The 7,034-nt window shown below is 46.5% G+C and overlaps 1 long non-coding RNA gene across 1 annotated transcript in view; it reads left to right on the top strand.

The window, feature by feature from the left end:
- Positions 1–6,395: 6,395 nt before the first annotated feature.
- The window catches only part of LOC106723197, a 13,219-nt gene continuing 12,580 nt past the window's right edge, over positions 6,396–7,034 (top strand). Inside the window, exon 1 of the long non-coding RNA XR_001359157.1 lies at positions 6,396–6,463. This is a non-coding gene — a long non-coding RNA (uncharacterized LOC106723197). The remainder of the gene's footprint in view (positions 6,464–7,034) is intronic.

Below are 7,034 nucleotides of genomic sequence, written 5' to 3'. Positions count from 1 at the left end.
TTTGAAAATGTATGTTTCTCTGCTCATTCGCTTTAAAAGAAATCAGATTGCACCCTAATATCTGTCTTTGGTTTTCTTTGCCTCTTGTTGTTTTATGAACCACTCATTGAAACGCACCTGTGTCAGAAGAAGACTTTGTAGGTCGATCATTTATTTGTGGCCTTTAGCTTTTAAGAAATGCATGTTCACATATAAAGTGTAGAATAGGAAAAGCTAGGCAAACTGCTTCAATCTCTGGAAATATGTTCTTTGTACTCTTCATTTTTTTTTTTTTTTTTGCTTTGAAAATGTATGTTTCTCTGCTCATTCGCTTTAAAAGAAATCAGATTGCACCCTAATATCTGTCTTTGGTTTTCTTTGCCTCTTGTTGTTTTATGAACCACCCATTGAAACGCACCGCTTTCAGAAGAAGACTTGCTAGGTCTTAGCACTGCTTATTAGGGCTGTGCGAAACGGCACCGTTTTGTCCATAGGCTATAATGCATAATTTACCTCAGGCTGCTGACAGGCAAAACTCGTGACATGAGTGGGTGACACTGTGTGTGTTAAGGTGAGCCCTCACTCAACTGACACCAAGGCAGAAAGCAGGTCAGTTCAAACAATGCTGCCTTTTATGCAGATTCTCCACCCTCCCCCAGAGCACTGGGATTGGAAGGGACCTCGGGGAAGGATGACAGTCACTGGCCAGCTACACAGTCAATAATGAGAGGCCTCCTTCCCCGCCTCCCCCTCTCCCTCCTTCCTTTAGTTTCTGCTTCCGTGCAGGCAAGCCCAGCCTGAGCTTTGAAACTCAAAACCATTCAATTGCTCTATTTTTGTTTCGAGGCTGTTTTGAACCTTTCTGTTTCATGTTGATGTTGCTGTTTTGAGCTCAAAATGAGTTGAAACAGCATCGAAACGAAACTGCCAGTGAAATTCCACACAGCCCTACTGCGTATGACCCAATGACCCATGGCAATGATGTAAGAACCAAGTCCTTGATCTGATCAATGGCCTTGAAAAAAACAGTAAAAATAACATTCCCCCATCATAACTTTCACCCGTGGTATGCAGCAGCAATGCACCGGTTACTCACTGGACATGAACCAGCAGTTGTTGACCAGGGGTTTGCGTCCGTAGTCCAATGCTGATGTGTCAGGATCAGCGTGGTCTATACTGCTGAATAGTCCACATCTTGGCTATTGCAAACCACTGGAAAGAAGATAGCAGTTCAGACAGTCTACATCCACTTGTCGCTGGTATTAACACCTGGATACACAGGTGTCCAAAACTATTCCTGTTTTGTATGAAAATATCAACGCTTCAAAATTTTTCCACAGTTTTTTGGGGGTTTTTTCGTATTTATGTTTCCTCACAAAATGGAAGCTCTGGGAAAAGAACTGTATCTGAAGAAATTGTGTTTACTAATTTGGGCTTTCTTTTTTTGAGCTGCTAAAGTTCCCATGGAGAAAGCAGAGGAAATCAACATGGGTTCAGCAAAGGCAGGTCCTGCCAGAGCAACCTGATTGCCTTTTATGACCAGGTAACTAAATCCCTGGATGATGGTGTCGCCGTGGATGTAGTCCTTCTGGACTTTAAGGAGGCCTTTGACACTGACACAAACCCCGTTCTCATTAATAAGCAGAGCGACTGAGGCATTGATGCCTGCACAGTTGGATGGGTCAAAAAGTGGCTGATGGGGTGCACCCAGATAGTGGTGGTGGATGGGTCGTGCTCGACCTGGCGGGATGTGAAGAGTGGGGTCCCCCAGGGCTCGGTCCTGGGGCCTACACTGTTCAACATCTTCATCACTAGGACGCGGGGGTGGAAAACACTTTGTCCAAGTTTGCCTGTGACACCAAGTTGTGGGGAGAGGTAGGCACGCTTGAAGGGAGAGAGAGGCTACAATTAGACTTAGACAGACTACAGTGGTGGTCAGATGCTAATATGATGTCGTTCAATGTAGACAAATGCAGGGTGCTGAACCTGGGGAGAAGGAATCCACAGCATACATACAAGCTGGGGAGCTCCCCCCTTGTGAGCACAGAGGCGGAAAGGGATCTTGGAGTCATTATTGACTTCAAGATGAGCATAAGCCACCAATGCCAGACTGCAGCCAGCAAAGTCAACCACACTTTGTTGTGCATCCAAAGATGCATCTCAAGCCGGTCTAGAGAGGTGATACTCCCCCTCTACGCGAAATTGGTTCAAGCCCTGTCTACTCACCTGAACTAGAAACATGGCAGTGAACAGCTCTGGGGCCTTTCCTGCCCCTAGTCATGAGCCCACCAGATACACAGCTGACGGGTGGCCCCAGATGGCTCCGCAGGACAAACTTTGCCTGTGTCTCCTGCTTGGGCACATGCAATCCAAAGAGCCCAGGAAAACAAAACTACGATCTTCTGTGTGGCTACGAGATGTGGGAATGACAATGAAGAGCCCCTGGGCTCTTCTCTGTACCCTTCCCCTGACTCATCAGATGATTGGCAGAGTGAATTAGTTCCTACCCACTACATATCACCACTCCTACAGCAGAGTTAAGAGCTTCCTTCATTGCATGGTTGTGTTGAGACGTTCCCATGGAGAAAGCAGTAAAAAGAGAAGGCATCGCTGCAGTGCAAGGCAACACTTTCATGGTGCCTGGATCTGAAGAAGGTCTTAGAGCTGTCGGAGAAGACGTGTAAACAGGGGAGGTGGACACGTAGGGACTAGGCAGTTCAGAGCTCTGGAGCATCATTTAAAATTTTTCTCTAAGGCCTCCTAGAGGGACAACCTATTACCCAGGCAGGAAAGACTGAATAAGGGACGTTCCTGCCTGACTTATGGGAGAGGGAGGGAGAAGCCTTGGCCACATTACATTCCTGTATGGGGTGAAAGGACCCCTCCAAGGCTTCATCCCAGAGCAAGAGTAGCCGTACGTTGGCAGTCAGGGGCTCATCCCACCCAAGGGGTGGCAGAAAATTCACTCCTACCCCTAGGATGCATTCCCAGGCCTTGGCTACAGGATGGGGTTTATTGGACCCTTACTTGCAGTGCTGTCTCATCCTTTCCTGCCCAGGCAGGGGACACAGTGAAGCCTGACTCTGCTGTTCCTGTAGCTGAAGCCCAGTATGATGCATTACACAGTTAAGGATTGAGCTTCATGTCCTCACCTCACTTCCCAGACCTGCTTCCTACCTGCCCATGGGTTATCAGCCTCTCTGTAGCATTCTTCCTCCTATAGCCTCTTTCACACCGGGCACAGTGTTTATTTGGTGCCTGGGAATGTCTTGATTGTGACCCTTGACACCCCCAAGCCAACACCATGGCCTGACACCTACCACCCTCTGCCCCTGGTGCCAGGGGGGCTCAGTGTGCCCTAGTCCCATGGCTTTTGGGGCTCCCTCGGCATAAGCTGTGTGGAAGAACCTCATCCAACTCCTTCCTCACCTCAGATATCTCAGGAAGGAGCTCTCTCTCTCTCCCCCAGTTAACTCTGGAGCAAAATACTTCCTCCCATTTGAAAGGCAACAACTTCTTATAGCATCAAATGAACCCATCACATACGTCTTTGAAGAGCTCCAGCATCAGGCACTTTGAAAGAAGGTATAAAAACCCAGAAGTGCTGAAGGTTTGCATAAGGGACCTTTAATTTTAAGTTTTCTTCTTATCGCACCTTAGAGCATAGAAGCACTAAATAGAAACTCTCCTCCTGCAAGCCAGAGCCAATTGGGTGCTTCAGACATATGTATAAACTAAATTAAAAAACTGCTATAGCTACCTCTTCATCACTACAGGTAAAAGCTCATTTCTGGAGTTGCAGGAAGTATTATGTTAAGATCCCTAACTGGTTTAAATACACACGGCTGCAAAAAAGCCTGCTAAGGGCCTTGTCTGTGTTCTCTCTACATTTCTGTTTGAAAGTTGCAAAGTAAGCAATGTTTGCAATGCGAAGCAATATTAGGCTGAAAACGACCTAAGGAATCGATGTGTTTGATTACCAATCCCTTCTGTAGGTGCCAACATCGTGGACTAATGATTGAGAAGTACACACCCACCAATCACCACAACTAGGAAAACTTTTTTTTTTTGGAAACTACCCCACCAGACATTAACAGTTATCACAAACTGTGGTGCAAGACGGAAGAGAAGAAAAAAACATTTATGCATGAGTCCTTACAACCAAATTGTGTTGCCCTTTCAAGTGTTCCTCATCACTATTATATTCTTAGCTTCATGACATGATGACACACTGGTCACACCCTCAGGAGAGGCTGGACTCTTAAAACGTTATCACCCCATCTATGGTCTTCCTTTCTTTTAGTAGGACTGAAGGAAGGTTTATGCTATAACTACTTCAGGACATGGGGCAGAGTGAGAGGGTGACAGAGGTCAAGAGATCTGTCATTTTCAAGTGAAGGAAAAGAAAACAAAATAAATCAGATAAACTCCAATTCCCAAATACCGAATTAATTACTTCATTACCAAGACCCCACAAATACATGTAAGTAACGTCACCTAAAATTGGGACACCTTTTGCTGCTTCCTAGTCAAGGGCTTTATGCAAGAGTCACACAGGAATGGAAAAAAAAAAACTCTTTTATATTTCCTTCACCTCTATGCAGGACCAACAAACACTACCCAAATGACCTGTGTGGCAGAAGGCCACCTTTGTTTCTTCCCCAAAAAAACTCTGCTGTGTGACAATTTGTTTAGGATGGGCTCAGCAGAGGATACATACCTTTACCCTATCTCTTTAGGTAACCTGAGCTGGATACATTCCTGAGGGAGGGGGGAAACCTGCTCCCTCTGCCTACATGAGTAGTATCACATAGGTGGGTGAGGGGCTTCCTTCCCGGTGGGCTAGAGTCTGCCTGGCAACTAGTGATGTATTTCAAATTGGTTGGCTGACAGCCAACAGGTGCTGACCTCCATTGGACCAGGTAAATGAGGTCACAAAGGCTGTATAAGTTAAGGACTGCCCAGGAAGAGGGGGAGCAGCCATGAGGGAGACTCAGAGACAAAGAGGAGATGTACCATCTGAAACTTGCTCTCTCTCAAAGCTCATGAATAAGGAACTGCCTGCCTCCAGAGAGAATCTCCAGCTGCCTCTGGATGATACTTGTGAGTCAGCTAACTGAGATCCAACTAGATATATAGCTTGCAGTAACTCAGATGCGAGATCAAAGGCTACCCCAGCCACAGGACTTTGCTCGATGGGATTTCTCTGATATTCCTGTACCCTATTCTAACCCTACCCTCTGTAACCAATAAAGTTCTCCTTTGTACCTAGTGTGGGAGACTTTTTGGAAGTGAGTCTAGATTATGCTTTGGGGTCCCCTTGGTTCGGCTGATTAAGGGAGACCACTACTTGTGCTTCTGACAGAGGGAAGCATCCCAGCTTCTTGAAATGAATCAAGTACACTTGAGGGCTACTAGGCCTGTGTTTCCCAGAGTGTGCAGACCCAGAATGAAGTCCAGAGCTCTGGGTGGTGGCAGTAGAAACCCCAGGCTAGCGGGTGTGCTACAGGAAGGGGGTCAGTCAGATGTGAGGCGCCCCCAGGAAGTCACTCAGAGCTTGGAAGGTGGTTGGGTGCAGTAAGGTGGGTGGCTCAATGCAGGAGCACCCCCTACTGGCCTACCACAACCTGCACCAAGGTACTTTACATTGTGGGTAAGGTATTTACTGTGGAACCACAGCAGTACAATATATAATCTATGAATGAAGGGAAGAAAAGAACAGATGTTTGTTCAATAAATACAAAGGAAGCACCTCCCCAGAGACCACGTGCTAACTCTTTGCCGTAAGTGTAAGTTGCCAAGATGGTCATCAACAGCCTGATAGCTCTGTCATGGTGGGAATAGAGTGTAAAGGATTTAGTTGGATTTACCCGTAGGTGTGATGATGACCTTCCATTCTGTAGTGAACTTGGCTCCTTAACAATGAACCAGAACTCATTAAGTTCACTGGAAGCTAGCCCGTGCATTTCAGTAGGTCGTGTACCAGACAGATCCTGAAGAGCTGAAGTGTCTAAATCCAGCAGATTAAAGACTTAACACCATCTTTGGTGGTATTAAACATTTTTCCAATGTCCCAAACAGATGCCGGCATGACTTTAAAGCACAAAAAAATACACATACACAGAGATCCTCATATGGAGACATGCAATTTTGAGCATGAAAACACATGAAAGTTGCATTAAATGTTTTGTGTGTCTTCCAGTCAGGTCAAAAAGAAAATGAATTGAGCCCAAATTCTCTGAGGGAGAAACTTTGGGTGTAGAGTGAAACTGCAATTATCAGGCAACACACAGGCAATGAGTAAAAAAAGCATCTGCATGTATTTCAGTGTGATGTGCAATCAGTTCCATCCTGTTACTAATCAGGACCTCTCCCATCCAGGGCATCTCCCATCCTCCGGGCCAGCTGGGAAATAGTATAAAAGCAGTCGCTACTCAGGGCTCCTCTATCCACAACTCCTCACCTCTCCACTCCAGTGAACCGAGTAAGTTGGACATCTCTCAACGTCACCTTCTGCTTGCGAATATATTGATTTAGAAACTGCTTTAGATTAATTCCGCCAAAATACTCAGAGTTTTAATCCTGCTGGGGCTTTTTTCTGTTTTTTTGGGCACGAGGGGTTGGTGGTTCAGGCTGTGTGTCCACTTCTTGAGGTGTAGCTGTCTCTGCCCGAACTCACAGCTGGGCTGGTTTTAAATTGCTGCACAGGGATTCATGCTCAGGGATTCATGGTCGTACACCTGAGCAGTGCAGCACTCAGGTCAGGCCAGCTGCCCAAGTGTTTCCCTGCCCTTGCAGGTGGGCTGTACAGCGTGGGCTTCTGCATGTGTCTGCAAGATGTGCTGTTTGATTTGGGGAGAAGGGAGGTATCGCACAAATGCTTCAGAGGTATTGCTTAGGAGGGAGGGAAGAGCTTTTCCAGACTAGAAGATGAGGAAGACAGCAAGATGAAGCAAACAACAAAGTCACCCAATCCCTGGAGGCTGCAGGCTCCTAGAGCAGAGCACATGACTGCAGGAGCTGTACTCTGACCCCTCATGTGCGATATGTTCTCC

This window comes from Alligator sinensis, unplaced genomic scaffold (assembly GCF_000455745.1).
Source record: "Alligator sinensis unplaced genomic scaffold, ASM45574v1 scaffold182_1, whole genome shotgun sequence".
In the NCBI taxonomy this organism is placed as follows: Eukaryota; Metazoa; Chordata; order Crocodylia; family Alligatoridae; genus Alligator; species Alligator sinensis.
This window is presented reverse-complemented; position numbering and strand designations above follow the sequence as displayed.